We start from the raw sequence: 22,465 nt of genomic DNA, 5'->3' as shown, positions 1-22,465 counted from the left end.
AACGTATCAACCAAATACCCTGTTTTTTACATCTTTTACTAGCACTTGCGGATTACTGCAACATTTTTTCAAACTGAGTGTTTTTGGTTTTACTATTCTCTTTTGTGTCTTCAGGTTTCTTGGTGGTGTGTGAACATGATCATACAGACTTGTTCACTGTGCAAGTAGCCCATGTGTTCCTGTTTCCATAATTGTTCTCTTGTGTCTACAAGACTGGGGAGTTCCACCACTCCTCTTTGGCTATCTGCACAAAAGCTGTTCTACCCTGTATGCACACATGGATTTTTCCTCTCTGAACCCTGTTCACACAGGGTATATACAGATGATCAGGTTTTTAAATACATCAGATAGGGATTGCATACATTAGTTAGGACTGCTCTGATAAGGGTATACCGTGAAGATTGGTAGAGCAGCTTAGTATACATTTTTTGCAAAAAACGTATCAACCAAATACCCTGTTTTTTACATCTTTTACTAGCACTTGCGGATTACTGCAACATTTTTTCAAACTGAGTGTTTTTGGTTTTACTATTCTCTTTTGTGTCTTCAGGTTTCTTGGTGGTGTGTGAACATGATCATACAGACTTGTTCACTGTGCAAGTAGCCCATGTGTTCCTGTTTCCATAATTGTTCTCTTGTGTCTACAAGACTGGGGAGTTCCACCACTCCTCTTGGGCTATCTGCACAAAAGCTGTTCTACCCTGTATGCACACATGGATTTTTCCTCTCTGAACCCTGTTCACACAGGTTATATACAGATGATCAGGTTTTTAAATACATCAGATAGGGATTGCATACATTAGTTAGGACTGCTCTGATAAGGGTATACCGTGAAGATTGGTAGAGCAGCTTAGTATACATTTTTTGCAAAAAACGTATCAACCAAATACCCTGTTTTTTACATCTTTTACTAGCACTTGCGGATTACTGCAACATTTTTTCAAACTGAGTGTTTTTGGTTTTACTATTCTCTTTTGTGTCTTCAGGTTTCTTGGTGGTGTGTGAACATGATCATACAGACTTGTTCACTGTGCAAGTAGCCCATGTGTTCCTGTTTCCATAATTGTTCTCTTGTGTCTACAAGACTGGGGAGTTCCACCACTCCTCTTGGGCTATCTGCACAAAAGCTGTTCTACCCTGTATGCACACATGGATTTTTCCTCTCTGAACCCTGTTCACACAGGTTATATACAGATGATCAGGTTTTTAAATACATCAGATAGGGATTGCATACATTAGTTAGGACTGCTCTGATAAGGGTATACCGTGAAGATTGGTAGAGCAGCTTAGTATACATTTTTTGCAAAAAACGTATCAACCAAATACCCTGTTTTTTACATCTTTTACTAGCACTTGCGGATTACTGCAACATTTTTTCAAACTGAGTGTTTTTTGTTTTACTATTCTCTTTTGTGTCTTCTGCTTCCGGCCGCGTGGCTGGAAATGCGCGCCTCGCCGGCCGCCGTCACATGATTGGGGGTCAGCAATGTGTCAGGATAGTAATTTTTTTTCACCACTTAGATAAAAAATAACCTAGACATGTTAGGTGTCTGCACTCATAATGACCTGGAGAATCATCATGGCAGGTCAGTTTTAGCATTTTGTGAACCTAGCAAAAAAAGCCAAACAAAAAACAAGCATGGGATTGCACTTTTTTTGCAATTTCACGGCACTTGGAATTTTTTTCCCATTTTTTAGTACACGTCATGGTAAAACCAATAATGTCTTTCAAAAGTACAACTTGTCCCGCAAAAAATAAGCCCTCACATGGCCATATTGACAGAAAAATAAAAAAGTTATGGCTCTGGGAAGGAGGGGAGTGAAACACGAACACGGAAAAATTGAAAATCCCAAGGTCATTAAGGGGTTAAACTGCTGTATGCATCACATAAGTTTCATCTAGGCTGCTGTAAACATAGAACCTAGGACACAATGAGATTGCTGTATACATCACACAGGATTCACTTTGGCTGCTTTACATACATCACATAGGATACACTGAAACTCTGCTATGTGTGCTGAAACTGCTATCTACATCACATGAGATACACTGACTGCTGAATACATCATATAGGATACACTGAGACTGCTGTATACATCACATAGGATTCAATTAGATTCTGCTGTATATACTGAGATTGCTGTGTACATCACATGTGACACACTGAGACTGCTGTTTACATCACATAGGATTCACCGAGACTCCTATGTATATAGCAGTTTAAGTATATATAGCAGATACACTGAGTCTGTTCTATACATCACATAGGATTCACTTAGGCTTCTGTATATATATCACATAGGACATACTAAGACTGCTGTATACATCACGTAGGATTCACTGAGACTCTGCTATGTATACTGAGATTTGCTGTATTCATCAAATAGGATATCCTGAGACTGCTATATACTTCACATAGTATTCACTTAGCCTGCTGTCTAAACATCCAATAGGCTTCTCTTTTTTCAAAATATGTTGACCACCACATCGCCGAGGCAAAGGGACGTTTTCTACCACTTGGAATTTCAGCTGCATGATGTTCTGGCATATTTAATGGAAACTATTATTATTAATAATAATAATAATAATAATAATAACAATAATAATTTTATTTATATAGCTCCAATATACTCCACAGCACTTAACAACAACAGTACAGAGTTGGTAGGAAACGTTTCTTGCATCATACAGTGGATTTATGTTTGTATATGTGATCTTATATACGTCAAGAAGTTTCACCAACATACATGACACCACAAAGGAATTTAATTACAAAGTCCACTGAAAACAATTTACACATGCAGTACTTCCGTATAAGATAGCCCTTGCTGGTTTGTGGGTGGCACAGTTGTTCACCCTTCAGGATATTGTTGCATTGAAAACAATGTAAACATGGATACGTATCTTATTTATCTCATCTTTGTTAGTGGGAGAACTTGCACGATTGGTGGGTGACTAAATACTTTTTTGTCCCCACTGTATGGACAAAAGTTTTTGACAAACTCCTTGCATCTACACTTATCCAGTGTTCTTGAGCGAAAACCACTACCTTTGAATTTAGAGTCCATTTCTTCTAAGTATTCCTCATGTAATGCATCATTGGACACAATCCATCTTACCCATTGGAATTGCGAAATGTGAATATAGTTTATTCTCGCTGAGGAGTTGAAATTGGTGTACCAGAGTAAAGTGTTGTTGTTAGGGGTCGAGTTCCATCCTCTGCACAGGGGGAATCTTGGGCCATCTCCGCTGCGGTGTCCCATTCTTCTCCGGCCACAGTGGAACCTGCTCAGCGGAGACGTCGATCCCAGTGTCTCGCTCAGTCTGACTCTGTGCTAAGAGTTACTGCTGCATTTCCTGCTTCTACCATTGAAGTCAGTGCTGGGCAGCGGCGAGCAGACGCTTCTGGGACTAAGTCCTGCTTTTCACGTTCTGAGCATGCCCAGAGTAAGATCTCTCGGTGGAGATCGAGGGTCACATGATCAGATACTGCAGCTAGGTCATTGGTCCTTCTTGGAAGGTTTTTGTAGGTGCTAGGACTAAGTCCTGCTTTGCACTCTGAGCATGCCCAGGGCAAGATCTCTCAGTGGAGATCTGGGGTCACATGCTCAGGTACTGCAGTAACTCCATTGGTCCTTCTCTGAAGGTCCAAAACGTGCTGTAACTATTTAAGGCTCGCATGGCCGCACGGCCATGCGCTAGTATTGACTTTTGTAAATGTGTGTGTGTTGTGAGTGAAAGTCATTCTTTAAAATCCCCTCCCTATTGTATGACTGCTCGCGGAAGGTGGATGATTGCTATCTAGCGCCTGACTTAGCCATCAGCACGTTACACACATTACAGCCTCTAATTGCTGTGACCACCAGTGAGGCGCCGTGTGCTTTCTCTGCACTCTCCTGAAGCCTGGGTGGTTAGTGGCGTCCGCCAGTGCGGCACAGCACGCACTCTCGTGCTTCTCAAATTAGATTATTTCTGTGTCTCTGACACTCCAGTAGCGGTGTCGAGCGCATGAGGTCTTTATGAAGTCAAATCCTGAGTCTTGGGATTGAGTTCTGAGACTCCTTGCTTGCGCTCTTGGTGCGGTACCGCGGCCCTGTGACGCAACAGGGTTTGCTTCCTTCACACAGGGTGAAGCTAACCCATGTGTGTATTCACATTGTACCGCCATATAGTCCGTCTCTACTAGCAGCAGGGTTTTCACCTGCACGGTGGACCTCAGACTGCGAACGCACCTAATACCTTTACATCTTAAATTTGGTGCATTCCACCAGTCCTTACAGTTGTAGTCTGTATTTTTTACATATAAATATGTAGAAAGACAACGGTCAGGATTCTTGAATACCATGATATCAAGAAAATTTAAAGTGTAATTGTTATCATCTATTGTACATTGAAACTCAAGCCACACAGTGTTAAGAAAATCATGAAATGCTGTGAAACTCTCTAATGAGCCACCACAGAGACAGAAAATATTGTCAATGGATCTGTTTTACGTAATGACTTTGACCTTTTATAATTGATTAGTGTAAATGTTTACTCAAAATTTATCATATAGCAGTTTGCATACGAAGTTGCTATATTCAATCCTATGGTGGTGCCTTGTTTCTGAAGAAAAAAGGAAATAGTACAAAATGATGCCACTTTTGAAGAATTTGAGGCAACAATTTGGGGAAAAAAATTACGATTTTTAAGTGTTTTTTTTGGCTAGTTTTCTGGCATAATCACATCAATAAATGGGGCCCAAGTGTGTAATTTTCACCTTATTGGAAGAATTACCGTATTTTTCGGATTATAAGATGCACTTTTTTCCCCAAATTTTTTTGGGGGAAATGGGGGTGGGTCTTATAATGCGGATATACCTTACCGGCTGTGGTGCAGCAGGGTCCCACGGTTGCAGCTGGAGGAGGAAACAGTGTAGCATTGCTGCAGGCCGCAGGGGGTGTTCAGATGTGTGGTGCGCTGCTGCGGATGGTGTCCGATGCTACGGGGGCTCTGCTGACATTTTGTGAAAGGCCAGAGCCCACCCAGTTCCATGGTTTCCTATGCGGCGGACTCCGGGAAAATGGTTGCTGGGGGCGGCGCATGCGCAGATGGAGATCTCTGAATCAAGATCTCGGGAGATGATATCTCAGCGCTGAGATTTTTCCTATTTTTCTCCTCAAAATTTGGGGTGCGTCATATAATCTGGAGCATCTTATAATCCGAAAAACACGGTATATTTAAATTCAAACTTTCCAATCCTTGTTTCCACTGTGGTCAGTCAAATAGTTCCCATACATTTAAGTCACACACATTATTGTTTTTACTCAGGAGATTTAAAAGACATCTTTAGGGGGAAAAAAGCTAAAAAAAAGATCATATAAAGAGCAACGTGGGTTTCTAATAAGTATGAACTGGAAGAGCTTTCCAACAGTTTTTAAAGCAGTTTTTGAGGATGATTTGGGGAAGGTTTACGCTCAAAAATCAAATTAAAACTTAGCTTATTATAACAAAAACAAATATATGCCTCCGATTTCACACGAAAACATGCAAAATTCCAACATCAAAAAATCTATTTTACTGTATTGAACTCTGTATAAGGTGCATATTCCCATGCTTACGTCACCCAGTGAACCCTATATATGTGTTTGCTGGAGATCAGCGAATCTATCTTTCGAATTTGGTAAATCATGCAAGTTCTACAGGAAAATTTGATTTGCTGCAAAGTTTTTCAATGCAAATTGAATTTTTCAAATTTTGCTTTGGGCTTTCTAAAGACCCCAGAACATAATATATGGAGGGAGTAAAAATGAAATGAGTACTCACCTCACTGTTTACCTGTCTCTTTTTTTCAGCTAGTCATCTCCTGTCACACATTTAGGGATATTGTTGGTCAGTGTGAATGAGGTCTAATTTGTGAAATGATTTCCTGCATCGGATGAAGATGTGGCCGCAGATTGATAATATTCACTGTTGCAATGTGTCAATGTATGCGCTATATCAGTGATTTTTAATCTGTGTGCAGAATAGAACCTATGTGGCTTTGCTTATGTCTGAAGCCTGAAAGCCCCAAAGTAAGCAAATTACAAGTCTTACATTTTTATTGGGAAAGGTAAATTAATTTAAACCCAAGGACAGCTTGAGTATACAAGGACAAAGGCCTTTTATGAGCCTTCAAGGGCAATCCTAACAAATACTTAATTTGCATTTGAGCAGTTATTGAGTTGCCAGGAAAAAAGTCAAATAGATTTAGTGGAAATATGAAATGGAGAGGACAGGATATAAATTAAAGGGAAGAAAAAAGGTCCATCTCTGTTATAGGACAATTCCGAAATACTTAGATATCAAAGAATAAAAGGTCAGTAAGTAAAAGTAGCGGAAGCGGTGGGAATTAAACCCATCAAAAACCCTTCCTTAAGATATTATTATGATAATAAAATTCCCAGAGTCTCTTTACACCGCAGGACAAATGGTAATTTAATTTTAAAAGCACTTTTGTGATGATCTCATGGGTACGATTCAGCAAGCTCCAGTCTGTCATCCTGGTCTTCTCATACCTGTCACATTGTGCCCGCTCTGATGTTATCTTATATATCAGAATGACCTAGACCTACGGAGGTCATTAAGTCTTACATATAAATAACACCTTCAAATGACAATGTAAAAGAAACATAACAAAAAACTTTTAAAGAAAATTCCTACCGTGATAAACAATTGTGCTTCACGTACTTAATCTAAACATGTTCACAATGCAGAGTAAATTCATTTCTTAAAGTGGAAATGTGCTGTCAGAAAACTTTGCAAAATCAGTAGCACAGGTGATTATAAGAAATTTTGTAATGTATCTTATCAGAGAAATGAGCTTTCGTCCCAACGCATGCAAACACTTCTTCCCCTCCCCCACCTCCTGAACTCCCCATCCACTTGCAAAAGCAGCTAAAATCCATTTTGCTTAGAGAAGATGGACTGTAGGAGGAGTGAGCAGCAGCAGGGCTGGCAGGCAAATTTTCACATCGGGGGGCAAGCACACAGTTGTAGCCCATGAGTTGCAGTGGCCCATATTTAACCTGCTTATCTCATGCTGCTATATAAAACAACAGAGGTAGCAAAGGTTTAAAAAACAGTGGTTTAAATAGAGGAGTCACACACATTTGCAATTCTACATACCTTATCGACCTGGTAGTAACCACTCGATCATTTAGAAGGACTGACAATTACTACTGTCATTTCTTTTCCATTAAATGTAGTTGGTGCAGTGGAATACAGTGATATAAATGTTGTCATGTCCCCGGAAGAAGCTGGCGGTGAAACGCGCGTCGGGGTGAGGAGACACTGAGGTGAACAGTCCACAGGATCCATCTGTACACTGTCAACTAACATAGTATTTAAGGTTAATGGAAGAATTTAAGTCCATCTAGTTCAACCCATAGCCTAACATGTTGATCCAGAGGAAGGCAAAAAAAACCATGCGGAAAACACTAAGCTCCACATTGGGGAAAAAAATTCCTTCCCGACTCCACATATGGCAATCAGACTAGTTCCCTGGATTAACGCCCTATCAAGGACTCTAGTATATATAACCTGTAACATTGCAATTTTCAAGAAAGGCATCCAGTCACTTCTTAAACTTTAGTAGTGAATCACTCATTACAACATCATACGGCAGAGAGTTCCATAGTCTCAATGCTCTTACAGTAAAGAATCCGCGTCTATTATTATGCTTAAATCTTCTTTCCTCCAGAGGGGATGCCCCCTTGTCCTTGTCCCAGGTCTAAGTGTAAAAAGATCATCAGAAAGGTCTTTGTACTGTCCCCTCATATATTTATACATTAAAATAAGATCACCCCTTAGCCTTCGTTTTTCCAAACTAAATAGCCCCAAGTGTAATAACCTATCTTGGTATTGCAGACCCCCCAGTCCTCTAATAACCTTGGTCGCTCTTCTCTGCACCCGCTCTAGTTCAGCTATGTCTTTCTTATACACCGGAGACCAGAACTGTGCACAGTATTCTAAGTGTGGTCGAACTAGTGACTTGTATAGAGGTAAAATTATGTCTTAGTGGTAATAATAACCCCAGCACTCTATGCACTTTATGGGAAGGTCTAAATTAGCACTTGCTAAGAAATATATCTTACCGATGATTAACAACTTTTTGATATATCGGCTTTAATAAAATGTATGTCCTTAACATGTTTATTATGGCATACTACTTATCTTCATTTATCCGTCTGTATTTAGTAGCACTAATTTTTTTTTAATATGTTACCTTTAATAAACTGCACTTTGCTTCTATACCTTTTACCTATATACTTTACCTATACAACCCCTGGCAAAAATTATGGAATCACCGTCCTTGGAGGATGTTCCATAATTTTTCCCCTATGCTTGGTTAAAAAAAGTAACCATTACTGACTACCACATTTTTTGTTCTTGAATTATTTTAGTGTTTCTTAAAGCCAGAAAGTTGCCATTTAAAATGACTGTAGTTTTGTGCCATGTCTGTGATCTGCTTTTTTCCTACAAAATTAAACAACTGAATCAACATCCTCCAATTAGTGTTTTTTCAAATACTTAAAAACATGCAAAATATAAGTACCATCTAGTATTAATACTTTTCTTACTATTACACCTCAAGTCACCTATGAGCATTTCTGCTTTTGTATGCTTTTTTAATAAATTTATAACTTAAATACAAATTTAATATTTTATTAGCATGGATATTTTCATTGTTTGTTGGGGATTTGTATTGTTGGGGATTAAACTTGTTAAAATAGAATCATTTTGAAGTGACTACATACAATTGGCGAACATTATTGTTTAACTAATAAAACAAAAGTGGTAGCAAGGCTTTAAAAAACAGTGGTTTTCATGGAAGATCACACAAATTTGCAATTTTACATACCTTTTCGACCTGGTAGTAACCACACAATCATTTAGAAGGACTGAGAATTATTACTGTCATTTCTTTTCCATTAAATGTAGTTGGTGCAGTGGAGTACAATGATATAAATGTAGTTGGTGCAGTGGAGTACATTGATATAAATGTAGTTAGTGTAGTGGAGTACAGTGATATAAATGTATTTGGTACAGTGGAGTACAGTGATATAAATGTAGCTGGTGCAGTGGAGTAGAGTGACATAAATGTGGTTGGTGCAGTGGAGTACAGTGATATAAATGTAGTTAGTGTAGTGGAGTACAGTGATATAAATGTATTTGGTGCAGTGGAGTACAGTAATATAAATGTAGTTAGTGTAGTGGAATAGAGTGATATAAATGTATTTGGTGCAGTGGAGTACAGTGATATAAATGTAGTTAGTGTAGTGGAGTACAGTGATATAAATGTATTTGTTGCAGTGGAGTACATTTATATAAATGTAGTTAGTGTAGTGGAGTACAGTGATATAAATGTATTTGGTGCAGTGGAGTACAGTGATATAAATGTAGTTAGTGTAGTGGAGTACAGTGATATAAATGTATTTGGTGCAGTGGAGTACAGTGATATAAATGTAGTTGGTGCAGTGGAGTACAGTGATATAAATGTAGTTGGTGCAGTGGAGTGCAGTGATATACAGTGGGGCAAAAAAGTATTTAGTCAGTCAGCAATAGTGCAAGTTCCACCACTTAAAAAGATGATAGGCGTCTGTAATTTACATCATAGGTAGACCTCAACTATGGGAGACAAACTGAGGAAAAAAAACCCAGAAAATCACATTGTCTGTTTTTTTAACATTTTATTTGCATATTATGGTGGAAAATAAGTATTTGGTCAGAAACAAAATTTCATCTCAATACTTTGTAATATATCCTTTGTTGGCAATGACAGAGGTCAAACGTTTTCTGTAAGTTTTCACAAGGTTGCCACACACTGTTGTTGGTATGTTGGCCCATTCCTCCATGCAGATCTCCTCTAGAACAGTGATGTTTTTGGCTTTTCGCTTGGCAACACGGACTTTAAACTCCCTCCAAAGGTTTTCTATAGGGTTGAGATCTGGAGACTGGCTAGGCCACTCCAGGACCTTGAAATGCTTCTTACGAAGCCACTCCTTCGTTGCCCTGGCGGTGTGCTTTGGATCATTGTCATGTTGAAAGACCCAGCCACGTTTCATCTTCAATGCCCTTGCTGATGGAACGAAGTTTGCACTCAAAATCTCACGATACATGGCCCCATTCATTCTTTCATGTACCCGGATCAGTCGTCCTGGCCCCTTTGCAGAGAAACAGCCCCAAAGCATGATGTTTCCACCACCATGCTTTACAGTAGGTATGGTGTTTGATGGATGCAACTCAGTATTCTTTTTCCTCCAAACACGACAAGTTGTGTTTCTACCAAACAGTTCCAGTTTGGTTTCATCAGACCATAGGACATTCTCCAAAAACTCCTCTGGATCATCCAAATGCTCTCTAGCAAACTTCAGACGGGCCCGGACATGTACTGGCTTAAGCAGTGTGACACGTCTGGCACTGCAGGATCTGAGTCCATGGTGGCATAGTGTGTTACTTATGGTAGGCCTTGTTACATTGGTCCCAGCTCTCTGCAGTTCATTCACTAGGTCCCCCCGCGTGGTTCTGGGATTTTTGCTCACCATTCTTGTGATCATTCTGACCCCCCGGGGTGGGATTTTGCGTGGAGCCCCAGATCGAGGGAGATTATCAGTGGTCTTGTATGTCTTCCATTTTCTAATTATTGCTCCCACTGTTGATTTCTTCACTCCAAGCTGGTTGGCTATTGCAGATTCAGTCTTCCCAGCCTGGTGCAGGGCTACAATTTTGTTTCTGGTGTCCTTTGACAGCTCTTTGGTCTTCACCATAGTGGAGTTTGGAGTCAGACTGTTTGAGGGTGTGCACAGGTGTCTTTTTATACTGATAACAAGTTTAAACAGGCGCCATTACTACAGGTAATGAGTGGAGGAAAGAGGAGACTCTTAAAGAAGAAGTTACAGGTCTGTGAGAGCCAGAAATCTTGATTGTTTGTTTCTGACCAAATACTTATTTTCCACCATAATATGCAAATAAAATGTTAAAAAAACAGACAATGTGATTTTCTGGATTTTTTTTTCTCAGCTTGTCTCCCATAGTTGAGGTCTACCTATGATGTAAATTTTTTAAGTGGTGGAACTTGCACTATTGCTGACTGACTAAATACTTTTTTGCCCCACTGTAAATGTAGTTGGTGTAGTGGAGTACAGTGATATAAATGTAGTTAGTGTAGTGGAGTACAGTGATATAAATGTATTTGGTGCAGTGGAGTACAGTGATAAAAGATCACAATAACATTATACAATTGAGGAGAACAAGAATCTATGCTACTTATAAAATATATTGTATTATTTTATATTTAAAACATAAAAAATAAACACATGTATCAATAGTGACAAAAGCAAGTGGGCATACTTGCTGTATCAGTGAAAAAATCCCGGAAAATTAGGGCCACAGTTGATGCTTTGGTGCAATGATAAATGTTTACATAAGGAGGATGATCTAATCATTCCACTATGTAACATATTTTTATTTATTTTTGTTCCTGGGTCCAAAGTGTGTTTTCCTAACCCAATATGCCTAAAACAAATAGAAAATAGTTGTTGTTCCACAAAAACTTTGCTTCTGTGATCAGGACAATGAAGACTATTCAGTAGTGAATATGAATGGAGAATTTTCCCGAAAACAAACAAATTTCAAAATTTCATTAGCTCAAAACATTAAAACATTGCAATGTCCCACAATAAAGCAAAAGCATTTTGTGTATAGTAGAAAGTAATATATTGGAGAGTGCCCCTTAATTGGGTCGATGTGCAGCCTGGATCCAAGCAATGTGTACTTACATTTCTTAAGCATTGCAAAGAGAGTGTTTTCTGCACATTGATCTAATCTGATATAGATGCATGTCTTTACCTTTTCACAATAGGCAGTCAGATATTAATATTTTGCTGCTAAAACAGCCAGATAGTACAAGGAGACTCTCTCCAATACATTACTTTCTGCTATTCTCATAATGTATTTGCTTTATGGTGGGACATTGCCCTATTTTGATGTAAATACATTAATATAAGCATGCTTACAACAATGATAAGGATATGGTATCATGTACCATGTATTAGCAATGGTTTTCTTGGTGACAGTGTTCACAGCTGCCTTGAGACCATTAACAAGTTCCCCCCTGTGTAGTTTTAGACTGATCTCTCACCTTTCTCATGATCAGGTATAATATTTGGGAGAACGCTGTTCTGCGCTGCTGAATCACTGAAGTCCAGACGTATTAATAATTATGTTTTTATTCAACGCGTTTCAGAGTTTCACAGAACTCCTTCATCAGGAAATATCACAAGAATGTGTCAATACAAGTATCAGAAGACTTTAAATACAATATTTAAAGTTTTCTGATTTAAAGTCTTCGTATTTAAAGTCTTCTGATACTTGTATTGACACATTCTTGTGGATATCCTGATGAAGGAGTTCTGTGAAACTCTGAAACGCGTTGAATAAAAACCACAATTATTAATATGTCTGGACTTTCAGTGATTCAGCAAAGCAGAACAGGACCAAGTTCTCCCAACTTTTATCCCTAATGGCCGATCCTTTTTGGACCCGTGGATCTGCTGCAGCGAATCTTCTCAATGCTTGATCTCAGCCACATTTGGTGAGTGCAAATTACCCTATTTTTTGCTCTATTTCCTTCAACGGCTTTCATTCTTTCTCATGATCAAGGATACTCCACGAGGTGAGATTTTGCATGGTGCCCCAGATTGATGTCGATTAACAGTCATTTTGTATTTCTTCCTTCTTACTCTTACACCAACAGTTGTCTCCTTCCCACCCAGTGTCTTACTTATGGTTTTTGTAGCCCATTCCATTTTTGTGCAGGTCTATGATCTTGTCCCTGACATTGTTATAAAGCTCTTTGGTCTTCCCCATGTTGTAGAGGTTAGAGACTCACTGATTAATTAAGTCTGTAGACAGGAGTCTTTTATAAGGGGACTATGTGAGACAGCTGTCTTTAATGCAGGTAACAAGTTGATTAGGAGCGTCTAACTGGTCTGTAGGATCCAGAACTCTTAATGGTTGGTAGGGGATAAAATACGTATTTCTCACTGCAAAATGCAAATAAATTTATATGATATATACAATGTGATTTTCTGGATTTTTTTCGATATTCTATCTCTCAATGTTAAAATTAACTTACCCTTAAAATCATAGACTGTTCATGTCTTGGTCAGTGGGCAAACTTACAAAATCAGCAAGGGATCAAATACTTATTTACCCCACTGTATATTATGTTCATTGGTCTGTCTGAAATGTTGCGGGGAGTATCTGACATGGCCAGTTTATGGTGAAATTAAGTTCTTTCTACTTTTGGATTATTATAGCTGACTGAAATGTTCAGTAGTTTAGAAATTCTTCTAATATTAATATCATCAGTATGTTTTGCAACAATAAAGTTTCGAAGGTCTTGAGGCAGTTTACTGTTTTAGGCTGCTTTCACACATCAGGTTTTTGGTTTCAGGCACAATCCGGCAGTTTCAGGCACAATCTGGATCAGTTTTTTTCTTACGCCTGATCCATTTTTTCCCCATAGAGTTGTATTACTGCCGGATTGTGCCTGAAGGACATGCGTTTCATCCGTTTTGTGCCAGATCCGTCCCTTCAGGCTTTTTTGCCAGACACAAAAAACGTCTCCTGCAACGTTTTTTGTGTCCGTCGAAAAAGCCTGAAGGGACGTTTCCGGCAATAAACGCATGGAACTGATGTGTGAAAGTAGGGTTGAGCGAAACGGGTCGAACATTTTCAAAAGTCGCCGACTTTTGGCGAAGTCGAGTTTCATGAAACCCGATCCGACCCCTGTGCGTGGTCGGCCATGCGGTACGCGACTTTCGCGCCAAAGTCGCGTTTCAATGACGCGAAAAGCGCCATTTCTCAGCCAATGAAGGTAAACGCAGAGTGTGGGCAGCGTGATGACATAGGTCCTGGTCCCCACCATCTTAGAGAAGGGCATTGCAGTGATTGGCTTGCTGTCTGCGGCATCACAGGGGCTATAAAGGGGAGTTCCCGCCGACCGCCATGTTACTGCTGCTGATCTGAGCTTAGGGAGAGGTTGCTGCCGCTTCGTCAGAAGCAGGGATAGCGTTAGGCAGGGTCCATTAACCACAAAACCGCTTGTGCTGTAGCGATTTCCACTGCCCAACACCACCTTCGGTGTGCAGGGACAGTGGAAGCTCCTTTTTTTTTTTTTTTCCTCAGCGCTGTAGCTCATTGGGCTGCCCTAGAAGGCTCCCTGATAGCTGCATTGCTGTGTGTACGCCGCTGTGCAAACCAACTGCTTTTTTCAAAGCACAAATCCTCTTGTTCCTTCCTTTCTGCACAGCTATCTTGTTTGTTTGTCCACACTTTTTATTTAATTTGTGCATCAGTCCACTCCTTATTGCTGCCTGCCATACCTGGCTGAGATTACTGCAGGGAGATAGTAATTGAAGGACAGTTCCTTTTTTTTTTTTTTTTTTTTTTTGTGGGAGATTAAGATTGACATTTCTGCTAGAGTGCCATCTCTGTCTGTGTCATCTCTCACTCAGTGGGCCATAGAAAGCCTATTTATTTTTTTGCTTGATTTGGGTTCCAAAATCTACCAGAAAAAATCACAACATCAATCAGTGGGAGAAAAATATTGGCCTCAGGGCTTGTGTGCCACTCCTTACTCCTGTGTGTGCCATCTCTCACTCAGTGGGCCATAGAAAGCCTATTAATTTTTTTGCTTGATTTGGGTTCTAAATTCTACCTGAAAAAATCAATAAATCAATCAGTGGGAGATTAATATTGGCCTTTGGGCTTGTGTGCCAGTCCTAAGCGTGCCATCTCTCTCTCTCTCTCTCAGATAGTGGCCCATAGAAAGCCTATTTTTTTATTATTTTATTGGGTTTATAAATTTTCCCTGGAAAAAAAAAAAAGTGGGAGATTAATATTGGCCTCTGGGCTTGTGTGCCAGTCCTGAGCGTGCCATCTCTCTCTCTCAGATAGTGGGCCATAGAGAGCCTATTTATTATTATTTTTTTTATTGGGTTTATAAATTTTCCCTGGAAAAAAAAAAAAAGTGGGAGATTAATATTGACCTCTGGGCTTGTGTGCCAGTCCTGAGCGTGCCATCTCTCTCACAAATAGTGGGCCATAGAAAGCCTATTTATTTTTTGGGTTGATTTGGGTTCCTAATTCTACCTGAAAAAATCAATCAATCAATCAGTGGGAGAAAAATATTGGCCTCAGGGCTTGTGTGCCACTCCTTACTCCTGTGTGTGCCATCTCTCACTCAGTGGGCCATAGAAAGCCTATTAATTTTTTTGCTTGATTTGGGTTCTAAATTCTACCTGAAAAAATCAATAAATCAATCAGTGGGAGATTAATATTGGCCTTTGGGCTTGTGTGCCAGTCCTAAGCGTGCCATCTCTCTCTCTCTCTCTCAGATAGTGGCCCATAGAAAGCCTATTTTTTTATTATTTTATTGGGTTTATAAATTTTCCCTGGAAAAAAAAAAAAGTGGGAGATTAATATTGGCCTCTGGGCTTGTGTGCCAGTCCTGAGCGTGCCATCTCTCTCACAAATAGTGGGCCATAGAAAGCCTATTTATTTTTTTGGTTGATTTGGGTTCATAATTCTACCTGAAAAAATCAATCAATCAATCAGTGGGAGATTAGTATTGGCCTTTGGGCTTGTGTGCCAGTCCTAAGCGTGCCATCTCTCTCTCTCAGATAGTGGGCCATAGAGAGCCTATTTATTATTATTTTTTTTATTGGGTTTATAAATTTTCCCTGGAAAAAAAAAAAAAGTGGGAGATTAATATTGACCTCTGGGCTTGTGTGCCAGTCCTGAGCGTGCCATCTCTCTCACAAATAGTGGGCCATAGAAAGCCTATTTATTTTTTGGGTTGATTTGGGTTCCTAATTCTACCTGAAAAAATCAATCAATCAATCAGTGGGAGAAAAATATTGGCCTCAGGGCTTGTGTGCCACTCCTTACTCCTGTGTGTGCCATCTCTCACTCAGTGGGCCATAGAAAGCCTATTAATTTTTTTGCTTGATTTGGGTTCTAAATTCTACCTGAAAAAATCATTAAATCAATCAGTGGGAGATTAATATTGGGCTTTGGGCTTGTGTGCCAGTCCTAAGCGTGCCATCTCTCTCTCTCAGATAGTGGGCCATAGAAAGCTTATTTATTATTATTTTTTTTATTGGGTTTATAAATTTTCCCTGGAAAAAAAAAAATGGGAGATTAATATTGGCCTCTGGGCTTGTGTGCCAGTCCTGAGCGTGCCATCTCTCTCACAAATAGTGGGCCATAGAAAGCCTATTAATTTTTTTGCTTGATTTGGGTTCCAAAATCTACCTGAAAAAAATCACTAAATCAATCAGTGGGAGATTAATATTGGCCTCTGGGCTTGTGTGCCACTCCTGACTCCTGTGTGCGTCATCTGTCACTCAGTGGGCCCCAGAAAGCCTATTTTTTGTTTTATTTGTTTTCTAAATTCTCCCTGAAACAATCATTTTATTTTCTTTGGTTTCTAAATTATTCCTGAAAAAAATCATTTTTTTTGTATTTTTTTTTCTCTCAAGTCTCCCTGAAAAAAAAAAAAAAAAAAAAAAATCTGTGGGAGATTCATATTGCCCCTTCTGCTTGTGTGCCAGTCTTGACTCCTGGGTGTGCCATCTCTCTCTCTCTCCCCAATTGTGGGCCATAGAAAGCCTATTAATTTTTTTGCTTGATTTGGGTTCCAAAATCTACCAAAAAAAATCACTAAATCAATCAGTGGGAGATTAATATTGGCCTCTGGGCTTGTGTGCCACTCCTGACTCCTGTGTGCGTCATCTGTCACTCAGTGGGCCCTAGAAAGCCTATTTTTTGTTTTATTTGTTTTCTAAATTCTCCCTGAAACAATCATTTTATTTTCTTTGGTTTCTAAATTATTCCTGAAAAAAATCATTTTTTTTGTATTTTTTTTTCTCTCAAGTCTCCCTGAAAAAAAAAAAAAAAAAAAAAAAAAATCTGTGGGAGATTCATATTGCCCCTTCTGCTTGTGTGCCAGTCTTGACTCCTGGGTGTGCCATCTCTCTCTCTCTCCCCAATTGTGGGCCATAGAAAGCCTATTAATTTTTTTGCTTGATTTGGGTTCCAAAATCTACCAAAAAAAATCACTAAATCAATCAGTGGGAGATTAATATTGGCCTCTGGGCTTGTGTGCCACTCCTGACTCCTGTGTGCGTCATCTGTCACTCAGTGGGCCCTAGAAAGCCTATTTTTTGTTTTATTTGTTTTCTAAATTCTCCCTGAAACAATCATTTTATTTTCTTTGGTTTCTAAATTATTCCTGAAAAAAATCATTTTTTTTGTATTTTTTTTTCTCTCAAGTCTCCCTGAAAAAAAAAAAAAAAAAAAAAATCTGTGGGAGATTCATATTGCCCCTTCTGCTTGTGTGCCAGTCTTGACTCCTGGGTGTGCCATCTCTCTCTCTCTCCCCAATTGTGGGCCATAGAAAGCCTATTAATTTTTTTGCTTGATTTGGGTTCCAAAATCTACCAAAAAAAATAACTAAATCAATCGGTGGGAGATTAATATTGGCCTCTGGGCTTGTGTGCCACTCCTCCACTCCTGACTCCTGTGTGCGTCCTCTCTCACTCAGTGGGCCCTACAAAGCCTTTTTTTTTTTTTTTCCTAAATTCTCCCTGAAACAATCATTTCATTTTATTTGTTTTATAAATTCTTCTGTAAAAAATATTTTTTTTAAAATTTTTTTTTTTTCTGAAGTCTCCCTTTTAAAAAAAACAAACACAAATCAGTGGGAGATAAATATTTACATTTGCGCTTCAGTGACAGTCCTGCGTGTGTGCCATCTCATTTGTTGCCAACAACAACAGAGTGTGTAACATTGTGGCTGATTTTCGTTGTGGTCTCACCCACCTGTAAAGGGGTAGCTAAATCATACTGAAGTTATAGCTCACCGTGTAAGTTGTGTGACAGCAACAAATACCGTTCGTTTGGTAACGTTTTTAAAACAATGAGGAAGTCTGGTGGAAGAGGTCGTGGCCGGGGGCGTTCATTGTCAGCTGGTAATGAGGGTAGTGGTAGTGGTGGAGCATCAGGTGGTCGTGGGAAAAAAAATATTGCACCTAAGTCTGGAGCTGTGGAGCCAGGTTCGTCGTCTGGCTACACAAGGCCTCGAACGCTCCCTTTTCTGGCAGTAGGAAAACCGCTTTTAAAGCCGGAGCAGCAAGAGCAAGTTTTGGCTTATCTTGCTGACTCAGCCTCTAGCTCTTTTGCCTCCTCTCGTGAAACTGGTAAATGTCAAAGCAGCGCGTCGTTAGTGGATGTTCACGGTCAGGGACAAGTCGCTTCCTTGTCCTCTTCAGCAAAAACAACAACAGAGAAGAATGCAGCAGGCGACACAACGGGTTACTCCATGGAGCTCTTTACACATACCGTCCCTGGCTTAGAAAGTGAAGCAGTTAACAGTCCATGCCCATTACAAGTTGAATCTGACATGGAGTGCACTGATGCACAGCCACAGCCAGACTACTATCCTGGTCCTTTGACTCAGACCACAACATTGCCATGGCAGGGTGCTGATCAAGAATCAGACCCTGATGAGACTATGTTGCCCCATCACGAACGCTATACCACCGACCGACACGGTGACACAGACGAAGTTGCACACGAGCTACAAGAAGAGGTAATAGATGACCCAGTTCTTGACCCCGATTGGCAGCCATTGGGGGAACAGGGTGCAGGCGGCAGCAGTTCTGAAGCGGAGGAGGAGGGGCCGCAGCAGGCATCAACATCGCAACAGGTTCCATCTGCCGGGCCCGTATCTTGCCCAAAACGCGTGGCAAAGCTAAAACCTGTTGGAGGACAGCGTGGCCATCCGGTTAAAGCTCAGTCTGCAATGCCTGAAAAGGTATCCGATGCTAGAAAGAGTGCAGTCTGGCATTTTTTTAAACAACATCCAATTGATCAGCGCAAAGTCATCTGTCAAAAATGTTCAACTACCTTAAGCAGAGGACAGAATCTGAAAAGTCTCAATACAAGTTGCATGCATAGACATTTAACCACCATGCATTTGCAAGCCTGGACTAACTACCAAACGTCCCTTAAGGTTGTAGCACCCTCGGCCAATGAAGCTAGTCAGCAACGCAACATCCCTTCCGGCAGTGTAGGGCCACCATTTTCCGCACCACCTGCAGTATCTGTGCAGGTTTCTTTGCCAGGCCAAAGCCGTCAGGGTCAGGGAATCACCAGTTTCGTAGTAGGAAACACTGCATCTAGGGCACCGGTGGCAACAATACCATCTCCCACCGTCTCTCAGTCTGCCATGTCCACTGGCACCCCCGCTAGTTCCACGATCTCCAGCTCTCCAGTCCAGCTCACCCTACATGAGACTATGGTTAGAAAAAGGAAGTACTTAGCCTCGCATCCGCGTACACAGGGTTTGAACGCACACATAGCTAGACTAATCTCGTTAGAGATGATGCCCTACCGGTTAGTTGAAAGTGAAGCTTTCAAAGCCCTGATGGACTACGCTGTACCACGCTACGAGCTACCCAGTCGACACTTTTTTTCCAGAAAAGCCATCCCAGCCCTCCACCAGCATGTTAAAGAGCGCATCGTCCATGCACTCAGGCAATCTGTGAGCACAAAGGTGCACCTGACAACAGATGCATGGACCAGTAGGCATGGCCAGGGACGTTACGTGTCCATCACGGCACACTGGGTAAATGTGGTGGATGCAGGGTCCACAGGGGACAGCAAGTTTGGGACAGTTCTGCCTAGCCCACGGTCTAGGAAACAATTGGCTGTAGCCGTTCGCACCCCCTCCTCCTCCTCTTCGTCCTCCTGCAGAAGCGAGAGCTCGTCCACAGACCGCAGTCGCACAACCACTCCATCCGCAGTTGCCACTGTTGCACACCAGGTCTCCCATTATGGGGCAGCTACTGGCAAACGTCAGCAGGCTGTATTGGCTATGAAGTGTTTGGGCGACAACAGACACACCGCGGAAGTTCTGTCCGAGTTCTTGCAGAAAGAAACGCAGTCGTGGCTGGGCACTGTAGATCTTGAGGCAGGCAAGGTAGTGAGTGATAACGGAAGGAATTTCATGGCTGCCATCTCCCTTTCCCAACTGAAACACAGTCTCCCTAAGCTAGAAGATCGTTGGGTACAGCCGGGACCAGCTGCTTCGAAAGCATCACCAAACCAGGGATTCAAGCTTCAGGAGGCTAATTTGCATATTCCAGGTGCCTTCTGGGAGAAGCGAAGTCTCCCTAAGCTAGAAGATCGTTGGGTACAGCCGGGACCAGCTGCTTCGAAAGCATCACCAAACCAGGGATTCAAGCTTCAGGAGGCTAATTTGCATATTCCAGGTGCCTTCTGGGAGAAGCGAAGTCTCCCTAAGCTAGAAGATCGTTGGGTACAGCCGGGACCAGCTGCTTCGAAAGCATCACCAAACCGCGCGCCGTAAGGCGCGCGAATTTTTGCCTGTAGGACATTATTGCAAGAGAGCTTGGCTCAGTAGATTACACAAGAAGGAAAACACACAGCAAGTCAGCAGGATCTAGGAGCAACATGGCAGATGTGACAACCTACATGGTGAGCTGCAGCATGTGCTACATGTTCACAGATCGACCAGAAGAAGAATCCAATTTCACCTGTCAGAAGTGTAGACTAGTGGCCCTTTTAGAAGAAAAGGTGCGGGGTCTGGAAGAAAGAATAGCAACTTTGAAACTCATCAAAGAGAATGAAGACTTTCTAGACAGAACAGAAGCATCTCTACTGGTCACAGAAGGTGAAAAAAGTGTCAGAGAACCTCCAAAAGCAGATGAGTGGAAGCATGTGACCAAAAGAAGCAAGAAGACCATGGAGAAATCACCAACCACACAACTGAAGAACCGATATCAAATCTTTGTAGAGGATGAAGATGGCACACCTAAGAATGAAGCAATACCAGCAAGCAAAAAAGAAAAGGACACACAGCAACAAGTGACAGCAAAAAGTACAGCCAAGAAGCAACGAAGAGTGGTGGTGGTGGGAGACTCACTACTGAGAGGCACAGAAGCAGCCATCTGCAGACCGGACATAACTGCAAGAGAAGTATGCTGCCTTCCAGGTGCGATGATCAAGGATGTGACCGATAGGATACCAAAGCTCTTCAGCTCCGAGGACGTCCACCCATTTCTTCTGATACATGTTGGCACCAATGACACGGCAAGGAAGGACCTACCGACAATCTGCAAGGACTTTGAAGAGTTGGGGAAGAAAGTAAAGGAACTGGATGCACAGGTAGTTTTTTCTTCTATCCTTCCAGTAGACGGGCATGGCACCAGGAGATGGAACAGGATCCTTGATGCAAACAACTGGCTAAGACGATGGTGCAGACAACAAGGATTTGGATTCCTGGACCACGGTGTGAATTACTGGTATGATGGACTCCTCGCCAGAGACGGACTACACCTCAACAAACCTGGGAAACACACATTCGCCAGAAGACTCGCTACACTCATCAGGAGGGCGTTAAACTAGAAGAAGAGGGGACGGGAAGAAAAGCATTAGACTCGAACAAAGACGACCCAGGAAAACATACTCAGAAGGGAGGTAAGAACATTTCTAAAACAATCCACAGTGAGGAGATTGGAACAAAACAAAATCCTCTAAACTGCAAACGCCAGAAGCCTGACAAACAAGATGGAAGAACTAGAAGCAGAAATATCTACAGGTAACTTTGACATAGTGGGAATAACCGAGACATGGTTAGATGAAAGCTATGACTGGGTAGTTAACTTACAGGGTTACAGTCTGTTTAGAAAGGATCGTAAAAATCGGAGAGGAGGAGGGGTTTGTCTCTATGTAAAGTCTTGTCTAAAGTCCACTTTAAGGGAGGATATTAGCGAAGGGAATGAGGATGTCGAGTCCATATGGGTTGAAATTCATGGAGGGAAAAATGGTAACAAAATTCTCATTGGGGTCTGTTACAAACCCCCAAATATAACAGAAAGCATGGAAAGTCTACTTCTAAAGCAGATAGATGAAGCTGCAACCCATAATGAGGTCCTGGTTATGGGGGACTTTAACTACCCGGATATTAACTGGGAAACAGAAACCTGTGAAACCCATAAAGGCAACAGGTTTCTGCTAATAACTAAGAAAAATTATCTTTCACAATTGGTGCAGAATCCAACCAGAGGAGCAGCACTTTTAGACCTAATACTATCTAATAGACCTGACAGAATAACAAATCTGCAGGTGGTTGGGCATTTAGGAAATAGCGACCACAATATTGTGCAGTTTCACCTGTCTTTCACTAGGGGGACTTGTCAGGGAGTCACAAAAACATTGAACTTTAGGAAGGCAAAGTTTGAACAGCTTAGAGATGCCCTTAATCTGGTAGACTGGGACAATATCCTCAGAAATGAGAATACAGATAATAAATGGGAAATGTTTAAGAACATCCTAAATAGGCAGTGTAAG

This window comes from Ranitomeya imitator, chromosome 9 (assembly GCF_032444005.1).
Source record: "Ranitomeya imitator isolate aRanImi1 chromosome 9, aRanImi1.pri, whole genome shotgun sequence".
In the NCBI taxonomy this organism is placed as follows: domain Eukaryota; kingdom Metazoa; phylum Chordata; class Amphibia; order Anura; family Dendrobatidae; genus Ranitomeya; species Ranitomeya imitator.
The sequence above is the reverse complement of the archived record's forward strand: the minus strand, read 5'-3'. Positions refer to the sequence as shown.